Genomic DNA, 8,982 nt, shown 5'->3' with positions numbered 1-8,982 from the left:
GGGATAAGTAAGTGATATAGAAGATAGAAATATAGAAAACAATGAAGCTGAACAAAAGAAGAAAGAAGAATTATGTCTCCTGAGAATAGACTCAGGGAACTCAGTGACTGTATCAAATGTAATCAGATGCATATCACAGGGGTCCCAGAAGAAGAAGATAGAGAAAAGGTGGAGAATGTTTATTTGAGGAAATAATAACTGAAAGCTTCCCTAATCTTTGAGGGAAACTGACATCCAAAACCAGGAGGCACAGAGTACTCCCATCAAAATCAACAAAAGCAATCTAATACCAAGAAAAATTTTAATTACATTTGCAAAATATAGAAATAAATAAAAAACCCTAAAAGCAGATAAAAGAAGTCCCTAACTTACAAAAGTCCCTAACTTTTAAAAGAAGGGAGTCACATGATATATTCAACATACTGAATGGGAAAAATCTGCAGCCAAGAATACTCTACCCAAACAAGGCTATCATTCAGAATAGAAAGAGAGATAAAGAGTTTCCCAGAGAAACAAAGCTAAAGAAGTTTCTGATTACTAAACCAGCCCTGCAAGAAGTATATATATATATAAATATATATATATATATATATATATATATATTTATATATATTTTATTTATTTATTCATGAGAGAGACAGAGACAGACACAGAGACAGAGACACAGGCAGGGGGAGAAGCAGGCTCCATGCAGGAAGCCTGGACCCGGGACCCCGGGATCACGTCTTGAGCCAAAGGCAGATGCTGAAGTGCTGAGCCACCCAGGCGACCCCCCTGAAAGAAATATTAAAGGGCACTCTTTGAGTGGGAAAGAAAGACCAAAAATGACAAAGACTAGCAAGGAACGGAGAAAATCTCCAGAAACAGCAACAAAACAAGTAATAAAATTTCACTAAATATGTATCTATCAATAATTACTCTAAATATAAATGGACTAACTGCTCCAGTCATAAGACATAGGGTGTCAGCATGGATGGATTAAAAAACAAGACCCATATACATGCTGCCTACCGGAAACTCATTTTAGACCTAAAGACACTAGATTGAAAGTGAGGGGATGGAGAAACATTTATCATGCAAATGGAGGTCAGAAGAAAGCCAGAGTAGCAATATTTATATCAGACAAACTAGATTTTAAACCAAAGATTGTAACAAGGGATGAAGAAGGACACTATAATTAAGGGGGCCATCCAACATGGAGATCTAAAAATTATAAATATCTATGCCCCTAACATGGAAGCACCCAAATATATATAATATATTAATAACAGACATAAAGGAGCTCAATGATAATAACACTAATAGTCATAGGGGACTCTAACTACCCCACATACATCAATGGACAGACAATCCAAGCAGAAAATCAACAAGGAAACAATGGTTTTGAATGGCACACTGGACCTGATGGACTTAACAAATATATTCAGCATATTTCATCCTAAAGCAGAAGAATACACATTCTTTTCAAGTGCACAGGAGACATTCTCCAGAATAGATTACATACTAGGTCACAAACTAGGTCAGGCCTCAACAAGCACAAAAAGATTGAGGTCATACCATGCATATTTTCTGACCACAACACTATGAAACTTGAAGTCAACCACAAGAAAAAATTTGGAAGGACCACAAATACATGGAGGATAAAAAATATGCTACTAAAGAATGAATAGGTCAACTAGGAAATCAAAGAAGAAAATTTTAAAAATACACAGAAACAAATGAAAATGAACACACAATGGTCCAAAACCTTTGGGATGCAGTAAAAGAAGTCGAAAGAAGTAATATATAGCAATACAGGCCTGCCTCAAGAAGCAAGAAAAATCTCAAATAAACTACTCTTTTCATTTAAAGGATCTAGAAAAATTACAACAAAAGTACAACAAAAAAGGACAACAAAGAATAAAGCCTAAAGCCAGTAGAAGTGAAATAATAAAAATTACAGCAGAGATAAATGATATAGAAGCTAAAAAACAGTAAAACAGATCAATGAAACCAGGAGCTTGTTCTTTAAAAACATTAATAAAATCATAATCCCCTAGCCAGACTTTTCAAAAAGAAAAGGGAAATTACCGAAGTAAAATCACATGTGAGAGAGAAGAAATGACAACCAACACCACAGAAATACAAACAATTGTAAGTGAATATTATGAAAAACTACATGCCAACAAATTTGACAACCCGGAAGAAATGGATAAGTTCTTAGAAACATATGAACTACCAAAACTGAAGCAGGAAGAAATAGAAAACTTGAACAGACTGATAACCAGCAAAAGAATTGAATCCGTAATCAAACAACTCCCAGCAAACAGAAGTTCGGGGCCAGATGGCTTCACAGGCAAATTATACCGAACAATTAAAGAAGAGTTCATACACATTCTTCTCCTACTATTCCAAAAAAAAAAAAAAAAAAACAGAAATGGAAGGAAAACTTCCAAATTTATTCTGTGAGGCTAGCATTACCATGATTCCAAAACCAGACAAAGACTCCCTAAAAAAGAGATGAACATGGATACAAAAATTCTCAACAAAATACTAGCCAATGGAATCCAATAGTACATTAAAACAATCATTCACCATGATCAAGTGGTATTTATTCCTGAGCTGCAGGGTTGGTTCAGTATTTGCCAAATCAATCAATATGTATACCACATTAATAAAAGAAAGGAGAAGAATCATATGATTTTTTGATAGATGCAGAAAATTCATTTGACAAAGGAGAATATACTTTCATGATAAAAACCCTCAACAAATAAGATTAAAGGGAACCTACCTCAACATAATAAAGGCCTGATAAGAAAATCCCACAGCTAGTTTCATCCTCAATGGTGAAAAACTGAAAGCTTTTCCTCTGTGGTCAGGAACAAGACTGGGATGTCCATTCTCATCATTATTATTTAACATAGTCCTGGAAATCCTAGCTTCAGCAAACAGACAATGAAAAGAAATAAAAGTCATCCATGTCACCAAGGAAGGAGTAACACTTTCACTATTTGCAAATGACATGATACTCTAAATAGAAAACCCAAAAGACTCCACCAAAAATTGCTGGAACTGATAACACGAATTCAGTAAAGTCACAGGATACAAAATAAATGTACAGAAATCTTTTGCATTTCTATACACTAGTAATGATGCAGCAGAAAGAGAGGTCAAGGAATCAATCCCATTTACAGTTGCACCAAAACCCAAAAGAGACCTAGGAATAGACCTAGCCAAAGACCTAGTGAAAAACTTGTACTCTGAAAACTATAAGACACTGATGAAAGAAATTGAAGAGGACACAAGGAAATGGAAAAACATTCCTTTCTCACAGATTAGAAGAACAAATATTGTTAAAATGTCTATACTACTCAAAGCGATCTGCACATTTAATGCAATCCCTATCAAAATACCAACAGCATTTTTCACAGAGCTGGAACAAACAATCCTAAAATTTGTATGGAACCACAAAAGGCCCCAAATAGCCAGAGCAATCTTGGAAAAGCAAAGCAAAGCTGGAGTCATCACAATTCCAGTCTTCAAGTTGGAATTGCAACTGTCCATTGCAAAGCTGTCCTGATTAAGGCAGTGTGGTACTGGCACAAAAATAGGTAGATCAATAGAAGAGAATAGAAAACCCAGCAATGAACCCATACCTATATGGGTTCTATCTTTGTCAATCTTTATCTAATCTTTATCAAAGCAGGAAAGAAAATCCAGTGGGAAAAAGTCTCTTCAACAAATGGTGTTGGGAAAGCTGGACAGCAACATGCAAAAGAATGAAACTGGACCACTTTCTTACACTATACAGAAACATAAATTCAAAATGGACGGAAGATGTATGTGTGAAACAGGAAACCATCAAAAGCTTATAGGAGAACACAGGTAGTAACCTCACTGACATTGGCTATAGCAACTTCTTAATAGATATGTCACCTGATGCAAGGGAAATAAAAGCAAAACTAGATTATTAGGACCTCATCAAAATAAAAAGCTTCTGGACAGCAAAGGAAATAATCAACATAACTAAAAGGCAAACTTCAGAATGAGAGAGTGTAGTTACAAATGACATATCTGATAGAGGGTTAGCATCCAAAGTATATAAAGAGCTTATAAAACTCAATATCCAAAAAACAAATAATCTAGTTTTAAAAAATTGGCAGGGCAGCCTGGGTTGCTCAGTGGTTTAGTGCCACCTTCAGCCCAGGGTGTGATATTGGAGACCCGGGATCAAGTTCACATCAGGCTCCCTGCATGGAGACTGCTTCTCCCTCTGCCTGTGTCTCTCTCTCTCTCTCCTCTCTGTGTTTCTCATGAATAAATAAATAAAATCTTTAAAAAAATTTTTTTTAAATTGGCAGAAGATATGAATAGACATTTTCCCCAAAAAGACTACAGATGGTCAATAGACAAATTGAAAAGATCTCAACATCACTCATCATCAGGGAAATACAAACCAAAACTACAATGAGATATCACCTCTCTAATCAGAATGGCTAAAATTAACACAGGAAACAAGTGTTGGTGAGGCTATAGAGAAACGGGAACTCTCTTACACAGTTGGTGGGAATACAAACTGGTGCAGCCACTCTGGAAAACAGTATGGAGGTTCCTCAAAAGATTAAAAATAAAGCTACCCTATGGTCCTGCAATTGTACTAGATTTTTACCTGAAGGACACAAAAATAGTGATTCAAAGGGATGGATACATACACCCAAATGTTTATAGCAGCATTCTCAAGAATAGCCAAATTATGGAAAGAGCCTAAATGTCCATTTATTGATGAATAGATAAAGAAGTGGAATATTACTCAGCCATCAAAAATAATGAAATCTTGCCATTTTCACTACAACCTGAAATCGGGCATTGTGATGCCCCTAGCTTTGATTTTCTTTTTTAATATTCCCCTGGCTATTCCTGGACTTTTCTGATTCCACACAAATCTTAAGATGATTTTTTCCAACCCTCTGAAAAAGTCCATGGTATATTGATAGGGATTGCAATAAATGTGTAAATTGCCCTCAGTAACATTGACATTTTCACAATATTAATTCTGCCAAAACATGAGCATGGAATATTTTTCCATCTCTTCATGTCTTCCTCAATTTCTTTCAGAAGTGTTCTGAGGTTTTTAGGGCATAGATCCTTTACCTCTTTGGTTATGTTTATTCCTAGGTATCTTATGCTTTTGGGTGCAATTGTAAATGGGATTGACTTCTGAATTTCTCTTTCTTCACTCTCATTTTTAGTGCATAGAAATGCCACTGACTTCTGGGCATTGATTTTGTATCCTGCCACACTGCCAAATTGCTGTATGAGTTCTAGCAATCTTAGGGTGGAGTCTTTTGGGTTTTCTCTGTACAGTATCATGTCATTGGCGAAGAGGGAGAGTTTGACTTCTTCTTTGCCAGTTTGAGTGCCTTTAATGTCTTTTTGTTGTCTGATTGCTGAGGCTAGGACTTCCAGTACTATGTTGAATAGCAGTGGTGAGAGTGGACATCCCTGTCTTGTTCCTGATCTTAGGGGAAAGGCTCCCAGTGCTTCCCCATTGAGAATGATATTTGCTGTGGGCTTTTCATAGATGGCTCTTAAGATGTCGAGGAATGTTCCGTCTATCCCTATAGTCTGAAGAGTTTTCATCAGGAATGGATGCTGTATTTTGTCAAATGCTTTCTCTGCAACTATTGAGAGGATCATATGGTTCTTGTTTTTTCTCTTGTTGATATGATCTATCACATTGATTGCTTTATGAGTGTTGAACTAGCCTTGCATCCCAGGGATAAATCCCACTTTGTCATGACAAATAATCTTCTTAATGTACTGTTGGATCCTATTGGCTAGTATCTTGTTGAGAATTTTTGCATCCTTGTTCATCAGGGATATTGGTTTATAATTCACCTTTTTGGTGGGGTCTTTGTCTGGTTTTGGAATTAAGGTGATGCTGGCCTCATAGAACGAGTTTGGAAGTATTCCATCTCTTTTTATCTTTCAGAACAGATTTAGTAGAATAGGTATGGTTTCCTCTTTAAACGTTTGAGAGAATTCCCCCGAGAAGCCATCTGGCCCTGGACTTTTGCATCTTGGGAGGTTTTTGATGACTGCTTCAATTTCCTCCCTGGTTATCAGCCTGTTCAAGTTTTCTATTTCTTCCTATTCCATCTTTGGTAGTTTCTGGTTTTCCGGAAAGCTGTGGTCATCAAGAGAGTGTGGTAGTGGCACAAATACAGACACATAGATCAATGGAACAGAATAGAGAATCCAGAAGTGGACCCTCAACTTTATGGTCAACTAATATTTGACAAAGCAGGAAAGACTATAAACTGGAAAAAAGATAGTCTCTTCAATAAATGGTGCTGGGAAAATTGGACATCCACATGCAGAAGAATGAAACTAGACCATTCTCTTACACCATACACAAAGATAAACTCAAAATGGATGAAAGATCTAAATGTGAGACAAGATTCCATCAAAATCCTAGAGGAGAACACAGGCAACACCCTTTTTGAACTTGAGCACAGCAAGTTTTTGCAAAAAAAATCCATGAAGGCAAGGAAAACAAAAGCAGAAATTAATGATTGGGACTTCATCAAGTTAAGAAACTTCTGCACAGCAAAAGAAACAGTCAAGAAACTAAAAGACAACCTGAAGAATGGGAGAAGATATCTGCAAATGACATATCAGATAAAGGGCTAGTCTCCAAGATCTATAAAGAACTTATTAAACTCAAAAGCAAAGAAACAAACAATCCGATCATGAAATGGGTAAAAGACATGAATGGAAATCTCACAGAGGAAGACATAGACATGGCCAACAAGCACATGAGAGAATGCTCCGCATCACTGGCCATCAGGGAAATACAAATCAAAACCACAATGAGATACCACCTCACACAAGTGAGAATGGGGAAAATGAACAAGAAAGGAAACAAGAAATGTTGGAGACGATGTGGAGAAAGGGGAACCCTCTTGCACTGTTGGTGGGAATTTGAACTGGTACAGCCACTCTGGAAAACTGTGTGGAGGTTCCTCAAAGAGTTAAAAATAGATATTTCCTACAACCCAGCAATTTCACTGCTGGGGATTTACCCCAAAGATACAGATGCAGTAAAACACTGGAACACCTGCACCCCAATGTTTATTCCATGCATTCCCCCCAGTGTTTATTCCACACATTCCCCCCCAATGTTGTTTCCATCAAACTGTGGATGGAGCCTCAGTATCCATCAAATGATGAATGGATAAAGAAGATATGGTATATGTATACAATTGAATATTCCTCAGCCATTACAAATGACAAATACTCACCATTTGCTTCGATGTGGATGGAACTGGAGGGTATTATGCTGAGTAAAATAAGTCAATCGGAGAAGGACAAACATTATATGGTCTCATTAATTTGGGGAATATAAAAATTAGTTAAAGGGAATAAAGGGGAAAGGAGAGAAAATAACTGAAAATATCAGTGAGGGTGACAAAATATGAGAGACACCTAACTCTGAGAAACAAACATGGGGTAGTAGAAAGGGAGGTGTGCAGGGGGTTGGAGTGACCAGGTGATGGGCACTGAGGGGGGCACTTGGCCGGATGAGCACTGGGTGATTTTTTTTTAATAATAAATTTATTTTTTATTGGTGTTCAATTTACCAACATACAGAATAACACCCAAGCACTGGGTGTTATGCTATCTGTTGGCATATTGAACACCAATAAAAAAATTTTGAAAAAAATAAATGAAAGAAACAAACCTTTGCAGAAGTGCAAAAGAAAAAAAAAGAAAAGAAAAAAAGAAAGGAATCTTGCCATTTGCTACAACATGGATGGATCTAGAGAGTATTATGCTAAATGAAAAAATTCAGAGAAAGACAAATACCATATTATTTCACTCATATGTGGAATTTAAGAAAAAAAACAGAGGAACATAATGTGTGTAATAAAGAGGTAAACCAGAAAACAGAGTCTTAGCTGGAGAAAACAAAATTAGGGTAGTCAGAGAGAAGGTGGTGGGCAAGGGGGATGGGTTAAATGAGAGATGGATACAAGGAGGACATTTGTGATGAGCCCTGTGTGTTGTAGGTAAGTGATGAATCACTAAATCTACACCTGAAACTAATACTACACTGTATGTTAACTAACTGGAATTTAAATTAAAATTTGGGGATAATTTTTTTTTTTGCATTCTCTCCTAAATTATCTCAGAAGGCAAAATAGACTTATTTATTTATTTATTTATTTATTTATTTATTTATTTATTTATTCGTTTATTATTTTATTCTTTAAATATATTGATTTTTTATTGGTATTCAATTTGTCAACATACAGAATAACACCCAGTGGTCATCCCATAAAGTGCCCACATCAGTGCCCGCCACCCAGTCACCCCCACCCCCACCCACATCCCCTTCCACCATCCCTAGTTCGTTTCCCAGATTTAGGAGTCTTTCATGTTCTGCCTCCCTTTCTGATATTTCCCACCCATTTTTATTTCCTTTCCCCTCTATTCCCTTTCACTATTTTTTATATTCCCCAAATGAATGAGACCATATAATGTTTGTCCTTCTCCGAAGGACTTATTTTACTCAGCATAATACCCTCCAGTTCCATCCACATCGAAGCAAATGGTGGGTATTTGTCATTTCTAATAGCTGAGTAATATTCCATTGTATACATAAACCACGTCTTCTTTATCCATTCATCTTTTGATGGACACTGAGGCTCCTTCCACAGCTTGGCTATTGTGAACATTGCTGCTATAAACATTGGGGTGCAGGTGTCCTGGCGTTTCATTGCATCTGTATCTTAAGGTTAAATCCCCAGCAGTGCAATTCCTAGGTTGTCGGGAAGATCTATTTTTAACTCTGTGAGGAACCTCCACACAGTTTTCCAGAGTGGCTGCACCAGTTCACATTCCCACCAACAGTGCAAGAGGGTTCCCCTTTCTCCACATCGTCTCCAACATTTCTTGTTTCCTTTCTTGTTCATTTTCCCCATTCTCACTTGTGTGAGG

The sequence above is a fragment of the Canis aureus genome, chromosome 21, assembly GCF_053574225.1.
Source record: "Canis aureus isolate CA01 chromosome 21, VMU_Caureus_v.1.0, whole genome shotgun sequence".
In the NCBI taxonomy this organism is placed as follows: Eukaryota; Metazoa; Chordata; class Mammalia; order Carnivora; family Canidae; genus Canis; species Canis aureus.
The sequence above is the reverse complement of the archived record's forward strand: the minus strand, read 5'-3'. Positions refer to the sequence as shown.